General features: G+C 44.6%; 1 protein-coding gene across 2 annotated transcripts in view; it reads left to right on the plus strand.

Moving 5' to 3' along the window:
• LOC137591393 (neural cell adhesion molecule 2-like) overlaps positions 1-21,934 on the plus strand; it is a 171,637-nt gene that overhangs the window by 64,561 nt on the left and 85,142 nt on the right. The window lies entirely within an intron of this gene.

Raw genomic sequence — 21,934 nt, forward strand, 5'->3', positions numbered from 1 at the left:
TCGCCACGGCGACAGCTGGCACTTTTCGGCAGGCATCAGAGATGACAAGAGGAATACTTACAAATTAAATCACAGAGAAAGAGCCTCGGACTAAAATGGGCCCTGGAGGCTACAAGTCAGTCTGAAATATGGAGAAATGTGCTGAGCAGCCAACATATTTCTAGTCTAGCTGTCAGTGACACCCCTGTCTGGGTGGATTCGGCACCAGAAAGGTGTATTTACAGAACACAAGCTTTGACAGGGAGATGTCTACATCATTTACAGGACCAGAAAAGGGAGCGTGTGATTCGCTCGTATCTCAGCTATACATGCTTTGCGCCATGTTCCATCAGGAAGTGCGATACAGTCTACCTCTGACTGCTGGGTGTTGGGGAGACTAGGTCTCTGGGAGTTCTTCTAGGGAGCTAAAACGGCTCTTATATAGCAAAACACTGCTAATCATTCTTCCTCTTTCTTCTTCTCAAAATGTATTTCAGCAAGCTTGAACATTTCTCACAGTGTGAGAAATCAGAATTAGCATTAAAGCATCTTAAAACCCATTTGGAGCTACTCTAAAAGCATTCCGGATAGCTGGAGAGTGTGTCTTCAGCAGCTCTGATTACTGTAAATCTCCAAAATGTCATCAAAACGATATCAGCAGCCTCTGCTTTACAGTGACGTAAAATCTCTTTTATTTTAAAGCCATTGGGCTAATTCCATTCCTTGACGAAGAACCACATTTGATACGACTTGCAGCGTTCCTGTCTCAAGGATTCGTCTGCAGCTTGCGTGGGCGCTGTTTTTTAATTTGGAAAGCCTCTTCAAATTAACTGTATTATTTGCAGAGAACTGTACTGGAGTCCTTAAAGGGATTAGCATCAACCCAGATGGTGGTTTTTTTTGTGTTTTTACACGAGAACAGAATTGACTTTATTTATCATGTGTCGGTCTAGCGTTCACTATGTACCGACTACCTTTTAAATTTAGAAATTCGCTGCCTTGGACTTACTTTCCTCTGCCTTCACTGTACTTTAGTTCGACCTTCTTTTCCATCCTGCTACATTTTAAAGGGGAAATAAAACACTTTTCATTCCAGAGCAAAAGATTTATCAGTCAAGCTTTTACTCCCAACATACAAAGTCTTGAAATATGTCCGCGACTGTTACGTATGGGTTCCTGGGAGAAACCCTTTTCCATGCTACTTGCTAATAGCATCAAACTGACTGTAAAATATGCCCTGCATACTGAGGCTAAACATGATTGGTCTTTGCAGGCAGGGGCTGCCGTGTCATCATTGATTGTGTGTGGGCTCGGCTCCTCTGGAATTGCTGGGGGAGAATAAAAGCAAAATCTCCCCACGCTCGGCTGTTAAAGCCTCGGCCCACCCATCTGCAAACACAAACCAACACTCTTTTCCTTTCCCCATGCCGTTTCCAGCACTTACACTTTCTTAGGGATTTCTGACGTGGAGCGGGGAACGTAAATCAATAAAGCATCCAGGCAGCTGTGCTGGGGCGAGGGGGGTGTTGACGGCCAAGTCGGAGCAAAAAAACCACATCAGATTCGTTTGCTCTTCCTCTGACGATCCCGTTTTTATTTTTTTATATATTCATCACTCAAATTCTAAAGAACCACTTCTGATCCTGATGCTACCTAGCGTTTCTCTTCGTGCAGTCATTATCAGAACTCATGGATTCGCTGGTGTCAGTTTTACTTCTACGCTTCTACATTAACCAACATTTATCTTAACTCTATGGAGATTAGAGGAGTGATGAACGACACGGCGCCGCATTAAAACCACCGTCATAAAGTCACGGTCGTCTTCCAGAGAGTGTGCCAAATGTTTCCCTGGTCCTGGGAGCCGAGGATAAAGGTTTAATCTGAATGCACACAAGGACACACAGGCTGTGGATGGGCGCCTAAAGCCGGTCTAAATCCACCTCAGGTGAAATGCTGGGATAGCACCTGGCGCGGCGGCGGCGGCGGCGGAGGAATGGAAGCTCTTCAAAAACGCTTGATTGATTTTTTTCCCCCTCCCTCCTTGAGTCTGACATCAATTACCGGCGGTGTCATACCGAATTCCCCAAATCCACCAATTCAGTTCGATTTACAATTTTTTAAGGTCGCAATTGGATTCTGGATGTAGCAAAAAAAGCTAATCCAGTAGCTCGTATTGTTCATTCTTTAAAACGGTAGAAATATTTGTAAACATCACCTTACATTTGACATTTTTCAGTTGCGTGAAAGCTCTTGTATTATTAAAGACACTTTCCATCAAGTCAAAAAAGTACCAGACGCCTGAAACTGCCTGGAAGTACTTCTTCTTGCAGTACTTGCAGTTCTATAAAAGAGCCAAGCGGGTATTTTGAGGTCATGTGACACATCAGATGTTGCGATCAGCCAGTGAGCATTAAATCCCCGGTCGCATGTGTGCACAGATGTCGCAAACACAGGTATTAATAACTCGCATGAGCGGCAGGTTGAGGAGATTTGTCGAGCGTCGGAGCTCCGCCGTCAGCCGGGAGTCGATGCTACAAATCAGGGAGGATTGTCGGCGCTTTAGTGAAGTATCGCTAACCAAACGCGTTTTTACTCGTATGTAACTGATGCCTGCTCTCTCTATCTATGTTTTTTCCATCACTCCCTTTCTGTCGAGGATTAGCCGTGATATCTTCCGGGGAGACCGGCCCGGTGAAATCCCGACCACATCACACGGGCTTACAGTCGGAAAACAAGCATTAAGAGAGTGTGGATTAAGGCTGAACCCCCTGCTAAAGAGCAACGTCTGCACACAGGAGTGTGTGCACACACAACTGCATGACAAAGAGTGAGACAAAACACTGGGGGGAGCTGCATGAATAGGTAGAAACCAGAAGGAGGGCGGTGGGAGGAGAACGGCAAAGACCTCCATTGTCGGAGAGCGATAGCAGGACCCCGGACGCCAAACCCCTCGGATACAAACACCTAAAAGGATCAGACACCTGTAGGCAACGACGTCATCCCCCTCCTCCTGCACCGATCCTCTCCATCATCAGAACATCCAGCAGCTCCTCTTTGCTTCACTCGCGTGGGCGGAATCCTTCCAGCCGTTTGTCGACTTCGCAAACATGCATCAGAAACCGTGGCGAAACAAAGTGAACGGGCTTAAACGGTGCGTATTTGGCAAAAATCACCAATGACACACTGCTTTCAGGATTTTTTTGACCCCGTCGTACATTTTTTCTGCAGACGGGACAATCCCAATCGATTGAGTTAGTCTACGAGTAAATCATCCTATTGGTTGCAGCTTCATTCTTATCTCTACAATCACGTGTTAATTGTAAGAGTTGGGGCTTAAAGATGACGTTTCTAGACTCCTTGAGTCTGGAAAAATGGCATCTTTACATCTTTTGTCCTCTGCGAATTCGACAATATAAAAGATGGATCTCTGGAGCATCCAGCGCTCCGATCGGTACCCAACGCTTCATCCGATTGGTGGAAATCGACGTGATTGAGATGGACGTGCTCCGACGTACATCTGGCTGTTTATGAATTTGCCACCAGGCAATCACCCGTCACACGCCCGACCTCCCTCCCCCATCCATCCTACCGTCCTTAACACCTTAAATAAATCCCCTGTCCATCTGAGGTGACAAGATAAATACCATCCAGCTTCCAACCTGACAGGGAAACCTGTCCACCCCGAGGGGGGGAGCAGGCGTTCACCAACGGGGAGATAAGGATAAGTGATGGTTGGTAAACCAATAGAAGCTCCTGGAGATAGACTGAAACCTTGAGAGATCAGCTTTGGGGACTTTATGAGGGGGAGGGATGAAGAGTAGTTATCATCGCAGAGGTCCGATAAAGCCTCTGTTAGCCGAGGATTAGCTTACATTTATCTACATGCTGTGTGATTTGTAATTTACCAAGACAAACATAAGCTCTCAGTGCTGCAATGAGTTCAAGACATCCACCACTGATATGATAGCAAGTGTGTTTAAAAAGGCTTTCTGGGAAATGTAGGAAATGACAAATTCAGGTACTCTGCATGAGACGTACAAGGACAGTTTCTTTTTCCGTTTCTTTCTCTGTTTCTCTTCTTTAAAGTGGTTTATAGCAAAAAAAAACAACAACAAAAAAATCCATTTTCCTTCACAGCGTTTCCTCAAACGCCACCGCATGCAAGCATTTTCTGCAGGATTTGTTTGTGCGTAAGCTGAAAGAATGACCGTTTGATGACTTCACGCCTCACCCGGGGGGGGGGGGTTAAAATCCACCTGATGCCTCTTGGTCGAAGGATGAGTCATGTTTAAAATCCACCCCCTTCGAAATTGCAATGAACCGCAATGAAATGTCAGATAGTTAGCGACATGCTAACGGTAGGTGTGTGCGTCGTGTCAGGTTGGCTCTCGTGGGGACTTCCTGCGGTACTCAGGTTTGACATCGTGGGATGGGACGAATCGGTGACCTGTTTCTAATATTATCCCTGCCCACAACCTTTCTCCTCCTTCCCCTTCTAGTCGTCCTTCCTCTTTTTTGTTTAACCCCCCTCCCCCCCAGCTCCGGCTATTATTAGCAATTTCCTCCTGTTTGCCTTCTTTCCTCGCCCGTTTTTCATTGTTGTCTCGTCCTTTTTCTGGCCTGTAATCGTTTTTCCTTCTCCCTCCTGTCATTTGTCTCCTCCTGTTCCAGCCTTTTCTTTATTACTCTAGAATATCCCCTCCCACACACACCGGGGGGGGGGGGTACTCGTCCTCTGTTATGCTTCATCATGTCCGGTCGCTTTTACCCTTCAAATACTTACCAGGTCGACCTACGAAGTAAAACTCTTTAAAACGACTTGTTAGAGAATTAAAACTGTTGTGATTTTTGTGTTTTGGAGTGTTTCCTGGTCGCTTCGCGTTCAGTCTAGCCTCGCGAGGCGGCGAAGATATTTTAGACTAAATAGAGGAGGAAGACGGCTCATTAGCCCCCGATCGGTGACATCTCTGACAATCTGAAGAAGCCTTTCTCTTCCCTCGGCCCTTGTCTTGTACGTCAGCTCCAACGCGCCTATTTGATGCCTAATGGAAAATGACGTTTTATTAGTCGGAAACGTCCTCCCCTTTGCAAACGTGTCGGCGACCCGGCGGAGGGAAAATACGATGCCGTTCAAAAAAAAACGCAGCAGTAAACGCCGTAAAGCGTCCAGGTGTTGCTTTAATTTCGCCCGAGGAAGAGAAAGCAAACAGGCGATGGAGAATAAAACCCAGAATGAAGCGTGTGTGTGTGTGTGTGTGTCGCTCTCATTAAGGACAACACTCCAGCCCAACAGCGGTTGGAATCAAACTCACACTCTCCGTCGAAACCTGCTTGGACTGATTCTGCCACATTAGCTATCGCCGCCTCAGATCTCCCCCTCACGTCTCTTTATTTCATGGAACAGAGCTGGAATCTAATTAATGGACTCGACGTCTCCTCTTCAGAGGCCATTAGATTCACAGCTTATTGCTATTCAAGCTGGCTCGGCTTTTGAAATACAACTTCCATTATGACTTAATGCCTTCACGATAATCAAAATACGCCGTAATTATGAGTCCATGGTTTTGAAATATCCACAAGCGGGAGCGGGTTCGTGCTTCGCTATGCATGCATGCAAAGGGGGGAAGCTGTTTCCTGCATGCTGATGTGCAGACGTGGGGGGTGGGGGGGCGTTGGCTTATGTGCGGAAAAAAACAAAAAGGTGAGGTTTTGAATCTGGGTCACGAAGTTTCACGAGGCGGTTTCTTCAAGAGTTAATTGTATAGAAAGGAAAAAAAAAAGAAAAAAAGAAATGTCGATAAATCCATCAAACTAAATGCCAGCAGGCCTTTGCTAAGGAAATGTCGTTGGTGGTTTATAATAGGGTCACCATCCGGGGGGGGGGGGGTACGGCTCGTTGCACCTGCTGACAGATGTGACGAGTGTGCATCGGATCCGCCCCTGCAATTTGATTGGACGTCACGAGACCCAATCCTACAGCACAGGACAACAGCTAATACGCTACATCATTAGCATTACCATTAGAAAAGGATTCACTAGCCCATTGCCTGTTAGCGGAAAATGCTAAGGTCCCCACACATACACACGCACACACACACACACACACACACACATACACACACACACACACACACACACACACACACACACACACACACACACACACACACACACACACACACACACACACACACACACACACACTCTGCTGCAACCTTACTGCATCAGTGGCTTCTTGCACAAGATGCAAAGCGACACCCAGCAGGTAGCATTAATATTCATGGTGTAGGTGTGTGTGTGGGTGTTCACACTTGTAGGTTCTCTCTCTCTCTTTGTGTGTGTGTGTGTGTGTGTGTGTGTGTGTGTGTGTGGCTGCTACAGGAGTGAATCAGTCGCTGTATTTGATGTCTAAGCAAGTTGCCATGGCATTGTTCACTATTAATGTGGATAAATGTCTACAGCGGACGCCTGGCTGTGCCATATTAGCACAGTGTATACAGTGTGTGTGTGTGTGTGTGTGTGTGTGTGTGTGTGTGTGTGTGTGTGTGTGTGTGTGTGTGTGAGAAATGGAGTCTGCGTGATCACAGCCGCGTTACAGGATTGCAGGATTGGGGGGGTCGTTCAGCAGCCTGGAAATGATGCAGTGGAATATCGGCCCCTGAAGCCGCGTGGAGACGATGAAACATTCACGCGCGAGCGTCAACTCAGCTGCAGCGCCGCGCTCGCATGTATCATCCACGACACTTCAGGGATCACGCACAAATAGAGCGTGGAAGCGCGACGGCGTTATGTGGATAAACGCTCTTTAGTCCTTAAAATAATGCATGCTGATGCGTTTACACACAAAACGACGCCGATTTGAGCCCAGCGGCTAAAGGGTTAACTTATCATGACAAGGATGAACAAATAAATCTGTTACGGCCGTCAGGAAGCCGATCAGAGATCAATACCTGCTGGGTGATAAAATGAGGATGATAAGGTCGGCCAAGGCCACATGTTCTCCTAGCGCTGTTAGCGTGTTAGCATTCATGACCTGATCACACCTGTAATGTCCCAGGAGTTGTGGGTTCGACACCCGACTCGGTGCAGAACAGGAGCCAGAGAGTGGAAGGATTAGCATCGGAGCTAACGGCTTAAGTGATGCCCACAGGTCAGATTTACAGCATGTAAAGCTGGCGCCTCTCACACGGCGCTCTGAACCGGGCTAACACCCCCGGTTTCATCTGGACAGGAAGTAGAGTCAACGGTGAAAGGAGGATTATTTCTTTTTTTTTTTTTGCTTTTTCCCGCCAAAAGGGATCGCTAGTGTTAGCGGCGGCTAGGGAAGTTACCCAGCCTGGTTTAAAAATGATCATTTCTTCATCATTTTGCTAATTTTTTTTCATCAATTTAATAAATTTACTGATAATCCTGGAAATTATCGGTAGCTTTCTTTCTTTTTTTTTTCATTTTGTCAATTATTAAACAGAATTAAAGTGTTTGAAGGGGGAAAGTTTGCAGCGGTGGGAAACTTAAAGCTCCACTTTATTTCTAGGCATGAATGAATTTTCCTGCAGCGACAAAAACACAGTAATTCTCCATTGCGGGTGATTATACGGTTATTCCACATTCACACTATAGACCTTTAAGGAAAGACACAACAGCAGGAAGACCTTTTTTTAATAAGGCCGCTTTATTATGTGCATAATTTCATATTGAGCTCTATGTGCAGGTATATATATATATATGTGATCTTTGGGCCATGAAAGGAGTTCATTTCTACTCTAGCAGGGTGGATATTGTTGCTCTGCATGTTGCATCAGCTCCATTTCTACTTATATTCACATTTTTCGCAATTATCCTGCAGGGAAATTGATGCATATTAAAATTTAGACTGCAAAAAAAAAAAAAAAAAAAAAAACTGCGAGTGATATTCCCCAAACGGATGTGTCGGACAATCATTTCTCTTCGTCGCGTTCCGATTCCATCAATCCGCGGTAATTTCCTCTCATGCCGATGACAAAGCTTCTCCATAAAGTCACGTGTTGAGATGCTCGCTTTATTACGGAGGCGCCTTGATCGTCAAAACATGCAGATGTTGAAGCCGTTTCCTGGATTTATGTGGAGGAGATAATCAGACATCATGACCTTGCACTGAGACAGCTGTGGCGTATAAAACGACAGTAATGGATCCCAGATAAATTCCCCCCGACTCGTGCAAACCTGCGACTTGATTTCCCATCGCGGTCCGGATCCAGATGACACCGTGTAATAAAGCCCGTCCCTCAAGAGTCGCCGTCGCCGTCGACTGTAAGGTTATTGGAATGTAATGTGTATTGAATCCGTCCCATGATTTATGTCACTTTGTGCTAAGATGAAAATGAAAAAGCGCCGCGACTCGACTCCTCGGTGGGGCAATCCCCACTTCATCGTTGATGAAGTGGGAAGCGAGCGTAGCGTCGTCTTTGTGGCCTTTTGCATGTATGGATGCAATCAAACCGTGTTGTACAGGATAAAACATGAAGACTCATGTTCTGTTTGCACGTCTGTATCCGTTTAGGTCTACAGGAAATTACCTGAACGTACGATAAACTTTTGCAAACTGGTTAAAAATAAGATCGTAAGAAGAATCCTGCTTGGTTTCTTATCATCGACTGAACAATAAACCAAAGACGTGTTAAAAAAGAAGCGTTAATACCTTTATGTTTACACGTATGACAGAGAGGACTGTCACAGATTTTTAATTGGATAAGTTGAAACAAAACACAGTGAGATTTATTTTTCCTCACTGAATGCCTAAGCAGGAGTTGCTGATCTCTAATGCTAACAACTTAGAAAAGTCTCATTTTTCCCAAATATACTCACAACTTATGATGATTAAAGACACATGGAAGCTGAGGATCTTCAAGTAAAACCGAAAAAAAAAATAGCAATTACGCATCCAGAATTATCTGGTAGTTGTTAACTCGATGCTCAAATGTTGCTGGAAAATCTTGAAACGACACGTTTAAAACATGAAAGCTGAAAAGTCTGCTTCACATTTCACTAACTTTAAATTTATCTGTTTTTCCCCCTCTATGTTTCTGCGATCGATTGGTTTCCCCTGAATTCCCATGTGTTTCCTGTGGACCAATGGGGTTGCTTCATCTCTGCTGACATCATCATGCAGGTAAGACAAGCTAAGTCAGCAAAAATCTGTTGGGTCGTTTCGGAGCGACTCTTCTGTGAGGTGTTTTTTGGGCGTCTTCAGAACTCCGAAACGCGTTCTTTAAGACGTTTCGGATCTGAAATCCGTCTGCATTAAAAACCGCCAAAGACTAGCAGAGCATGGCCCGGAGGTAAAACACACGCAGGTGTGATCGAAACATCTTAAACATCTAAACTGGATCTGAAACGGCTCCGAAACGGGGCCTGATGGGAGCGGCGGTTGGAGCGCCGCGTTCAGACGCGCCGCCTCCGGCAATGTCACAAGCCAACGTCACCTGTTTTCATCAGAAACAGCTTCGCATCCTTACGGAAAGGTGGGGCGCAGGTTGTTTTTTGCGTCGCCTGAGGCGCCGGGGGGGGGCCGCTAGCGCTTCAGGACGGATCATTAGCGCTGCAGGAAGAGCGGCGCCGTTACTTTTTTCCAACGCAAACCTTGACACCGAGAGGGCGGCGGACAACCCGACAACAACTTTAAAGCCTCCTTTGACTTTTCATGGTGTGTGTGTGTGTGTGTGTGTGTGTGTGTGTGTGTGTGTGTGTGTGTGTGTGTGTGTGTGTGTGTGTGTCAGTGTGTGTGTGTGTGCTTTACCTCTTTGCAGACACAGATGTGATTAAATGTGTCTGAAAAAGTCGTCCACAAGTCAAGTGGATCGCCCGGAGGCGCAAACGGTGCATGAATCACCGTGTTTCTGCTGCAGCTTTATGTGTTTGCCTCCGACAAAATAAAAGCTTTTTCGCTCTCTTCCTTTTTTTTTTTTTAAGGGGACGAGCTTCGTCCAATCAGAGAGCAGCGAGGTTTTTTTTTTCATAGGCGACACTTTGGAACCAGCAGCTTTGTGTTCAGGTCGAGAATTAAGGTCGATTTAAGGTTGCAGGAGTTTGGTGTCTGTTTAATGGTGTTAAACCAGATCCGTGGGGTTAATGAAGGAGTGCAAAACACACGTGTGTGTGTGTTTTCTCGTGTGTGTGTGTGTGTGCGAGCCCTTAATCCTTTAACGGGATTACAAGCCGTATTGTCCTTTGTTCGCTCGCTCCTCTCCGCCCACGGATGCGTGTAACGGAGATGTCAGGGCCCACTTTCAGGATTAACGGGTCGTCGTTTCACCGTGATGTCCTCAAACGCAACCTGTTTCCGGTTGTCCGACACGGCGCCAAAACAATAGCGTGATTTTAATCGCGAAATTCTTTTCTTTTTTTTTTTGAGCAGATTCCCGCAGTAAGACTCAAAAACACATTTCCTCTCTCTGTGAATGTGAGTATAAATTACTGATATGTGACCGGTCGGCGCGGCAGGAACGACAGTCGAGGGTGTCGTTCCGCGCCCACGTGTTTTTTATCAGCTGTAGAACTTTTAAGGATCATTGAGCTCCAAAGCACACCGTCGTTTCGGAGCTCGCAGGAGAAACGCTGGATCTATAAAAAAAAAAAAAAATCATCTTCCTTCATCGAATTCCTTCTTCTGGCCTTCGCCGATGCGCTCAGCCGCTCGGCGTTGATGTGTCGAATCAGAGAGTTCCGATGGGCGGAGCTTCTTTAGTCAGCGCGATAATACGACCAGTACACATGAGGCGAGAGCTCGAGGAATCGTAATTGATGTTTTTTCACAGATTACGACTGTAAATTCCTTCAAACCTGCTTTGTTTTGGTAGATTAATATTATCGTGATGCGTTTAAGGACGCTGGGATTTTTCAGTTGCCATATTCCGCTACTCCTTGGATGGATAATCGGCTGCAACCTGCAAAAATCAACGCTGCGGCGCTTGAGTGGAATCAAGGGTGGGATCTATTTCCTCCAAATGCATGTTTGCTTTATTACCCATCATGCACCTCTTGGCCCCGCGGAGCAGAGGGTTTGTGTTTCACAAAAGAAAGAGAGGGAAATGCGCATAAACACACAGGGATAAGTGTCAAGTGGCCACTTAGCCGGGCTCCACATGCAGGTAGATGGAAGGGAGGAGGTGTGTGAGAGGAAACGCCGGCGAGGAAATGACAGCCTGGTGCTGATTTGAAGAAGTCAACAGCTGGAATAGCGACGGCAGGGATGGAATTATCTCCATGGGAACGGCCTCGCGACCGTTCGTTGACGAGCGGAGCAGCGCCGCGGCGTTTCCGCGAGGATATCGAGCGAGAAAAGTGGACGACGATATAAGAAAAAAGGGCTTATGGGAAAATATGCTTGAGGAAGTGGCCAAGCATATGAGACGATGATGTCATCCATCGGTCTTCGTTTTAGTCGGGGTCAGAGGTCAGGGCCGTTCCGTGTTTTGCAGTGATTTGTGGAGCGAGTCGAACAGCGAAAGGAGAAGAATGACATCATCGGCGGTAGAATGGGAGGTGTGAGGTGGGGGGGGGGTCAGTGCGGCGGGAAAAAGGGGGGTGGGGCTGTGCTTCTTAACGGAGACAAACTGTAGCTATTAGGGGCCCATTGTCGGCCGGCCGGCCCCTGAAAGAACAGCTTGTAGGAGCATTTATTCACTGGAGGTGCTGCTGGCTATCTGGCCTGATCACACAGATCAATCTGAGCTGGGGGGGAGACCTGCAGGAGGTGTGTGTGTGTGTGTGTGTGTGCGTGTGTGTGTGATTTTACCCGTTTAGCGTCGTATTTCAGTACAGATCCCACCGCCGTTAACGCCGCCCGATCGCCGATATTGACTGTTTTAAATATATACAAGAGTATCATCTGCTAATGGTGGAACAGTGTTCTACATACATCATCCTTATATTTTTGCATTACCATGGCAACAGTTTGCACCTGTGCCTCTCTCTATCTCTCTCTCTCTTCCTTTTCCCTCGACGTGATCTTCGTGTTCGGCGGAAATGAAAAGTCTTTTTTTTTTTTCATTTTCCGTTACGTAATTTTGATTTTTATTTCAAACCGACAGTTTAAACAGAAAAGATAAAATACACAAACCAAAATACCCAATTCACCTTGTAGCTTTTTTTTAATCACTTTTGTGTGCATAATTGAAAGAAAATGAGATTTATGAGACCCCCTCCCAATCCGACATCCCGCCCCCGCCTCACACACACTGACCTTGTTGCTTCTTTTATTTACTACACATTTCCGGAGTGTAATTAGCTCCATCACAAGCCGGCCTTTGGTCTCAGTCGTTTAGAGGTGAGTGCACTATCAGCCCCCCCCCCACCCCAGAAGTCACCCCCCCACACACACACACTTCCCTTTTGTGAAAACTGGACCATTCTCTCTGCTCAATTTCATTCGGGCCACTTAATTAATCATTTCGGCACATTTTCAGGCGAGCGCCCCGGTCGGAGCCCCCAGACAAAGGGATTCTGTGTTAATTAAGCACAGAGCAATTCATTTACCCATGATCCCTCACTCCTCCTCCCCCTCCCCCCCACCAACATGCACACATTCGCCAAACTCCACAGCTGTCGCCGCTTTTAATTTGTGTGTTCTATTTTTTTATTTCTCACTTTGCCGTCTTTTGCCGTTCCTCCACCCTCTGGACCAATCACGGCGCAGCGTTCAGGTGCATTGATTTTCACCTGATGTCTGGACGCTGTCATAACTCCCACAACCTGCTTGTCGACCCGTTTAGGTAAATGGATTGTTCTGTTTTTAGTTCTCTGATGCATCGCTGGGCTTCTGATGAACGACGGCAACCTTTTCTCTCCTGATGGTCGCCGATGACCGCCGTTCATCAGCTCGGGCGCGATCGATAGGTTTGGAAAGAGGGGAGAGGTGGTGGGGGGGGGGGTGGCGGCGACAGTGAGAACAGCCAATCAGAAGCTCTTGGTTCAGACGGTAAAATGTCGTTTCTGTGATTGATTGCTCAAAAATTAGCGGCGATGTTAGCGCCTCAGCGTCGGCGTGCGTTACGCCGCGCGGCTCCGACGTTTGTAAAAACCCGCAAGAAGCAAACGCAAACTGACTTTGTCTAATGAAAAAAAAGTTTTAAAAACGATGGCGCATCTTCACGGTGCCCACCCACCGTCGTCATGGCAACACACATTAAGTTTTGATGAGGTCAAGTCTACATTAGCCAGAATCAAAGAGCGAGCGAATCCCCACACAGGCGGATGAAGGGTGAGGATGAGGAGAGACGAGGTGAGAAAACGCAGCTGAGGTTTTGTTTTTTTTCTTTCTCTTAGTCCTACGTGTGACAGGAAGTGATGCGTGTGGCTTTCATCACCTGCCAATCCGACATTAGGTGTCTCTTGATCACCTCTTCGCGCCGCTGTCTCGTCCTATGGCGTCTAGAAAGACGATTCTCATTAGCTGATGTAGCATGAGCCACTTACATAGGCATTAGCGTGCTAACACATGCTAGCTGATGAAAGCGTTCATGGGTAAAAACAGTTGGATTGTGGTCCGATAACCTTGTGAGATATTACACAATCAGCATTATTATGTTCAGTTGTAACGACTACAACGGAAATCTCTTTTATTCTAATTGTAATTTCATCGTGGAATAAAATCTTATGTCGTGATCAGATTTAATATTTTAACTACACAATTATATGAGAACCTAATACCACACATGGATGGATGGATGGATGGATAGATAGATAATCCTGTATGTGTTATGTATCCGAGTTGTGCTTGAAGTCAGACGTGTAGAGGGTGAAGAGAAGGGGGGAGAACATGGTTCCCTGTGGCGCCCCCGTGCTGCATAGAAGACAAACAGTCCCCCATACGGACGTATAGATGTATTATATTAAAAAATATATATATTGTATATTGCATTGCTTGTATTGAGTTTCCTTTAACCTCTGAGCTCAAATTAGAATTAAAGTCATTAAAAATAAAAAAAAGAAATCCGAATTGAAAGAACCAATCAGAAGGTGTCCTTCTCCTCCAACAGGAAGTGTTTCGATTGGTCCGGTTTCACCGTATTGGTTGTGTTATTTTCTTGTCCGGACTGTTTCATCCTCAGATGATCCGGTACCCACTGGGAGTGTAGAGCGCTCACACACACCCAGGAGTAAGCAATACGGCCCAAATTGAATATTGATTGTTGGAAATCTATGCTCTGTGGCTCTTTATGAAACAGAGGCGGAGAAACAAAGAACTGACTGATCCATCCTCCAACCCCCTCCCAGCGGTCACCATGGCGATCACATCACAGTCACATTTATAGACCACTCTATCTTTAAGAAAGCCAATCATCTCCAGCGGGGTGTGATTGTGAAATTGAACAAATTTTTTTTTCTTTGCAGCCACATCTAGGGAAGATATTCTATAGCGCGTTATGGTGGTTTGGGGTATATAGCAGGGGGGGAAGGGGGGGTAGTTAATGAAGCACATTACAGGAGAGATGACACGGGTTTTGAGGGCTTGAAATTGGCACCGCAGATGCTCATCAAGTGATCGGCACTATTTGGATGTAATTTTATGGTAATCCTTTCATTTTCTGAGCCATTTTGTTCATTTCATGGATTGTAGACGCGACTCTGGGAAGAGTCGGAGAGAAAATGGCACACGGCGCTCAAATAAACCCCCCCCCCCCGATTCAAATGAAGGGAATGCAGAAGTCGTTTAGTGAATAATTGTGTGGCGCGTATGAATGAACGCCCGAGTTTCAATTACTACAAATAGTATTGGTTGTGTTAATGAAGCACACAAGCAGGGAAAAAGCGCTTTTCACAAATCATTTAATAAAGATATGCACCGTCCTGATGATCCGCGATGCGTTCGGGGTGCGTGGAAATTAAAAGTTCACTTCTCAAACTGAAATTTATGATTTGGAAAATGATGCATGAATGCATTTGTTTTTATATTAATGTATTTATATTCATTATGTGATGATGTGGGATTGTTTTCACACTATTATAAGTATTGTCAGTCCGACAAACAACACTCCACGTCCGTTTTTCCGCCTGCCAGTGGATCCATAATTTTTGTACGGTACATTCCCCCTGCAAAGACAGGATTTACAGGATTTCTTGATTAATTTCTCATATTAATTAACAACTTTTACTGCTGTGTTGCACATTTTTATGAGCTGCCACCTGTTGCTGTGGACTAATTACAGTTGCTGCAGATGTTAATGTGCAACTTATTAATCTAGACATAATTTTTTTTTTTGGACGTTTCGGGATATTTTTCTGTCATAACATGTCTTTTATTTTTGAGATGAGCCGAAAAAAAATTTAGATGTTGATGTGGACTGGATATTTTTTACTGTAAATAAAGATACATAAAAGATAAACGAACACATTTAGTGTTTTTACAGGGTTTAAAAAAATCAGAAATGAGACGCCATAAATCTAAATTTCAAGTATAATTCGCTATTTATTAAGTTGTGAGTATTGTACTTACATAATCGCTGAAGAGCACTTCCCTATTATGGCAAATAGGATTTTAATGGCATAGACATTACGCAATAGAACTCCATAATGTGGATATTATTGGTGCTTTTCTATCTTTATGCTGCAAGATGATCCTGAATATTTCATGGCAGTTGTAGCCGTGAATGCAAAGTACGAACGCGGAGATGCAGAAAAAATTAATTTCTTCTCTTCAACACCAAACCCAGATTTCTAGTGTGAAATGTCAAGGAAGACTTCAGACTTTTGCGTTCTTGTTGGTAGTCACACCCCACCTCTCCCTGTTTGGACACCAGCCAGTGTTTTTACCATACACAGTTGGACAGCAGCAGAAGAATAATTTATGACCCACATTTCTGTAAATCACAAATAGTCTTCTATTCTCCAGCCTCCGCTTTTAAAAAGAAATCAATCTCATAAATAAACATTGGCATTCGAACACTTTAATTAACAACTAAGTTTCTCGGGCCCGTTATTCCCCCCCCCCCCCCAGAGGTTAGCGAATCCCAAGACGGCAGAATCATTTAGAGCGAGGCGACGTATCGGCGATGCTCTTCCCCTCCAGTTTGTTTCCCCCCACAATAACAACAAGCTGCAGCGTCGCTTCGCTAACAGTTGTTTTTTTTTTCAAAGCGGCGTGTCCGCGGGGCGATTTACAAATTTCTGATCTTTAAAAAAAAGAAGAAAAAAAAAACGCTTCGTATGCAAGGACTTTGAAGTAGAAAATGTCTCTTATCGACTTTCGCCAGCTGTTTCTTTAAAAAAAAAACCAAGACGCCCGTCGTCGCACGCAAGGGTGTGTGTGTGTTGTTGCTCTTAAGGTTGCTTATAAAATTGCTTTTCATTCATGCAAATCCGCGTCATTGAGATGCAACGTGCATCAAAAAAAGCGCACTTATCCAACAGACAAGTAGACTCATCCTGTAAACAAAGTCAGCGAGGGAGAACTTGAGAGAGGTCTGGTTAGCATTTAATGGGAGGTTTAGTATTATCAGGTTTAAGACTAATGGGATCTGTGCCGATGAAAAGCTCTACTCTCCATCTTAAAAAGCTCGGGGTAACCGCTATCCTCTGGGCTTCAGAACCAGCATGTGGTAAAGCCATTCCAGCCATTAAACGATAAGTGTAAATGAGTGTGCTTAGCAAACGGGTTTCTCCCTGGTTATATACGTGAAACGGGACGACGGAGATATCTCCGAGTGGGAAGGATTCAATTAACGCTTCCACGAATGGAATGGAATGGATGGATGGGAGACTCCCAACGTTAGCCGAGTCCGAACGACGGTCGGCCGAGGAATCCATTACGGAAAAAAAAAAGTGGTTGAAGTCAGGATTTAATTAGGAGCTCGCCAGATCGCTATCGCGGCCCTTCATCAAGGAGACAAGCGTCGGAATGCGTTTGAAGCGACTTCAGACGTCCAATTATCCCCCCCTCCCCCGCGCGTGAAGGAATGAGTTAACAGGATATGACATCGTCAGGCCTGACGGGATAAGATATGAAGTGATACCGATCAGCGGCTTCAAGACGGAGAAATTCTTTTACAAAAGCACCTTGTTTGCCTGGTTTTATGGAGCGCTATTTTATTTTATTTGTATTTCTTCATTCCGTATCGTCGCAATTTTGAAGCGTTTGTTTATGACGACATAAAACCCGACCAATAATTGCCTGAGTGAACATAAACAAGCGTCGCACAGCTGCCTCGTGAAAAGAAATGTAATATTCATAAATATCGTCACCGTGTCGAGTGAGTCATGTTTAATAATTGATCCCAGAAAAATAGATATTTATTGCATATTAATGTTCCATCACCAGATTCTTTTCTATCCGGAAACAGAACAGAAATGCCCTTTGATGCTTTGAGCTAAATGCTAACACCATAGATGCTAAAGTGCGGATGTTTAGGTAGAGTCTCGACAAAGCGTTTCCGTTTTTAAGATGTCCTCTTTTACTACTTTTATTATTTTATTTTATTCCCACGTGGAGTTTGGCGCCGAGTGATGCTTCTGCGCCGTGATAGGCTGTGACGAATAGCGCTGACACGTGCATAAAAACGACATCGAATGGATTCGCCACGGCGTGACGTGGCTGTTTGTGCGAACCCGTTGGTTTGGCTTCACGTTGGATGAGTCGTACCAGATTACACTGGATTATCGAAAGAGGAGTGAACCTGTGGGTTATTTCTAGCCCTGAAGGTGATCGTCAGGTGTTACCAGGTGAGCCGTGGCTGACCGGGTGATGAGATGATCAAGAAACGAGGAGTAGGAGGTGAAGCGCTGGTGGAGCGGCGCCGACCGCGACCGGCGAACATTCAAGAGGTTTTTTTTTTTTTTTTTTACACTTATGCTCGGCCGGGCTGTGATCACATCACACCCTCGTCTTTGGCAGCTCCGCTGAGCAGCTGAGGTAATTAACAGGAGAAAAGGCCGGGGTGTCGACAGTCGACTGCGGCGAAGAATATCTTGTCTTAGATGTGATTTCCAAGCCGATGGAGGATGTTAAAATGTTTTGTTTTTTTTTTAAATAAAAAAGGATCCGCGACCGAACTTCCTCCGCTGACATTTCTGTTTTCACCGACCTGTCTGGTGCTTTTAGCTCAATAACTCCTCATTTATGTACAGAACCAGAATACAGTTATAAATAAAGACGTCATCAGAATAGATGTGTTTCTACCCTATTTATTATAGATTTATTGGATTAGCGTGGATTTATGGACGACTTCCAGCATCTAGTGAAGGGGTGTTAAACTCATTTTATCCGGGGGGCCACATCAGCATCATTGCTGTAATCAAAGGGCCAGATGTAACTACATCCCGCTTCAGAGCGGTGATGTATTGTAACTGCCAGTGTTCGTGTGTTCGTCCATTAGTCCACCAAATATCTTCTCAACCGTTGCAGATAGAAAGATGAAACAAAAAGCACATGACTCGGGCAGCGAAGGGGATGGAAATGAGATGATGACCTCGACCTTGAGAAAGCTAGGTTAAGGTCAAATTTCAACTTTTGTACACTCAGGAACCGGATAAGATAGAAAGAGGAGGGATACCAGTGTGAGTAAGACCGTAGATCAAAGCTAGTGCTTTGATCAATGACAGTAGGTCAGAGCACTAGCTTTGATCTTTGATCTTTACAAGTAGGTCAGTGTAAAATTTTTAATTCAGGGGTGTTGCGGGATGTTGCAGTCTCTGACTGCCTTGTTAATAAATGTAACTCAATGTTATTTAGCATAAATGTAACTATTCCTTAATGTTAAATAACTGTTAAATAATTTATTACTTATTCAAGTTACAAACATTACGATTACACAAGAAAAATATGTTTGTTTCTCTGTTCTAACATAAATCCTTTTAATTTGTCAGGTTATTAAACCCACAGAACTCCATCAATCAAGGATCACACTATCAATCAATAAAGAAAAATAACATCAGACATAAGTTAGGACGTTAACTTTGTTCACAACGTTTCTGTCAAAGTTATAATGGGCTGAATTACTGCATTGTGGGAAATGTAGTTTTGGTCAAAGCACACTTTTAACCTATTTATTTTTAGACATTCTGACCTTTTATGCTCTTGCGGGCCACATAAAGTGATGTGGAGGGCCACATTTGGCCCCCGGGCCTTGAGTTTGACACATGTGGTCTGGCGCTAGACTTCAACGGGTTCCTCTGCAGAGTTTTTGCACCAGTCAGTCCAGGAGTTTTTGTTCAATTAGAGAAAAAAAAAAAAAAGTGGAATAAAAGTTATAATTACTCCTGGATCCACGTCTGGCCTCGTGCTCCATCCTTCCACCGAGAAGGAAACAAACAAACAAACAAACAAACGGGTAAAAACACACCTCTCTAGTGCCGTTTGGACAAAAATAAGACACGATGTGGATGAGACGTGTCAACGAATCACAACTACGGCTGGATGTGTGCCTGTCGGCGCTGACAGCAGCGCTGGCATCACCACAAAGCTTCCACTTTCAGTGAAAAGGGATCACACCTTAATCCTGAGGCATCAAAAATGCCATCGATTGGCTGTAACTCTCAATCCTGATTTATTTTTTTTATCTCCTTCCTCCCCCCCCACCACCCCCCCTGCTGTGATGGCTGAAGGCTGTCAGAAGCTGAGCTGATGCCAACACACTTGCACATCAAAAGCACATCATCAGCGTGCCATCTGTCCTGCCTGGCCTCCTCTCTTCTGCTGCCCGCTTAATGAAGCGCGCCGATCGCAATAAGACCGCGCCGCATTAATAACACAAGAAAGCCCCGAATCAGAAAGGACGGGATTGTTAAATCACGTGGAGCTAATCGAGCAGGTTTCCAGTTTGTGCTGGAGAAACTCTCCCAGTCTTCACGCTCCAGGATATCTTATTTCCTGCATCTTTAACTTTCTGACATGATCACAAGCTGACTTTTCATCGATTTCTGTTGACTCGGCTGTTTAATGCCTTCGCCCTTGCCCATACATCCTTTTCACATTACGCTGTCAGCATCCTGTAACAGAAGCATTTAGACTCTCCGGGATGTTTTGAAGGGTTTCATTTCAAGTCTTTGTTAAAAAAAATCAGCAAATAAACAATAACTCCATAATAATGAATAATGCATGCCACCTAAAACAGCTTCTAAATAAAGAAGTCTCTCATCAATCCTGCATACGCTCAGCAATAAATGTTTTTTTAATGTGAACGCACCGGCTGGGCTTTACTGTAAATCCAAGCCTTTTTACATCGACGGTAATAATTAGCTAATGTCGCCATTGATTAGATTTTTCAAAAAGGTTTTTTAGAGTTAATGATGTATTTAATCAGCATAATTTTTATAAACCAGTGCAAACAATACATGAATATGCACAAGACTAAAATTATAAAGTCACACTGAGAGCAGGTTTTTGCATATTTATTATAAATTAGCAGTGCTGATGTAGCACCAGTAATTAACTGAGGAATAAGGATAGAGGTGGTTAGCTTAGCAACAGGGAAGCGCTTTGAAAAGCGTACGCGGAGTGTAAGAAGTTCTTCTCTGTAGTAATGCATGAGAATCAAGAGTACAGAGATAATTACACTTTGGTCAGGACATCAATCAGCGCGGAGTCATAATAAATTCCACAAACGTACAAGAAACCAGCCAGCAGATGCACAGATATCATCACGCACTAGTAGTGACGGTTCCCCAACAGAATTTTAAACATTTAGGACTCTTTTTTTTTTTTTTTTTTGTACGTTTTCTCAAAGATTCAGGCAGATGTCGACACCGGAAACGAGGCAGGTTTCGTAGATTTCTGAAAGTGAGTGAGGATGCTAACAGATGTAGCCTCACGGGATAATTTCTGTCCCGCTATCAAAGTGCATGTTTTGAACCTTTACAAGGTTCCTGATTGTAAAATGAACAGCTGCAAAAAACTTTGAAAAAATACAACCCAGGAGCAGCAGAAGGAAACCAAGGACAACAGGAGGACTTTCAATACGCTGAGTTATGTATTATTAAGGTTCCCTGCAATATTCTACGACTTTATTTTATTTAGGAGGTACATATTCAAAATAAAAGACCCAACTGTGCTTTAGTTTGTATTATTTATACAATTTTCTGTATGTTTTCTTCATCAAAAGCTCTTTTTCTTCGCAGAACAAATTGCATGTCGATGTTTGTGGTTTTGTCTCTCGTGGGAATCGAGACGTTCGTGTCCGAAGGGAACCGGCAGCGAGCGCTTGGCCTTTTATCAATGTTTTATGGAAACTCTTGGGGTCAACTTTGCAGTCGTCATTCCGTCCATTAGCACCCACCAGAACACGCTTGACTTGGCTTCATGTGCGCTGACGGTCTTTTTTAGTCATGGTAGGGTGACCACAGTTTTATTGGTAGAAGGAAATAAAAAGCATGGAGGAGGTCAGGAGGTCGGCACTCATGTCAAGTGGCGAAGCACAAATTTGATCATCCATAAAAGCAAACCAAGAGAACCTTCAGGATTAGCTGGATGCTATTTAATAATAGAAGAAGTCTTCAATTTGCGTGTGGTTCCAATTGAATGATCTTTGACAATCAAGATAGGAATTCTTGTAAGTATTAAGACTTAATGGGGGGAAAAGGTTTCAAGGTTGTCCAAGTAGACAGTCTCTAGACAAGTCGAGGTCAAAATAGTTTGTGAAAATGGAATTGGATGTGGTCTGAGAGGGTACAGGCGTTCCGCGAGATTTCTATTCTGCCTGCAGGGATTTGCCCCCCCCCCATCCCTGAAAGCAACCATGAAACACAGCTGTAGATCAAGAGCTCATGCTGTACAGTTCGCGTCTCAGACCCAAGAAATAAAGGGATTAAAGAGCATTCCTGGAGCCCTTACCAGTGCAAACCCGACTCAAAACAGAATTTTGCTGAAATCTTCAGGTATTTCTGGAGCTACCCTGCAGACTTAGACCATATTCTTGCACCGGAGTATCGCTCCGCGGCTAACGTCTCGCTGGGTCAGACGCCAATATCTTATTCCTCTGCACTTCAT

This window comes from Antennarius striatus, chromosome 24 (genome assembly GCF_040054535.1).
Source record: "Antennarius striatus isolate MH-2024 chromosome 24, ASM4005453v1, whole genome shotgun sequence".
Lineage (NCBI taxonomy): Eukaryota > Metazoa > Chordata > Actinopteri > Lophiiformes > Antennariidae > Antennarius > Antennarius striatus.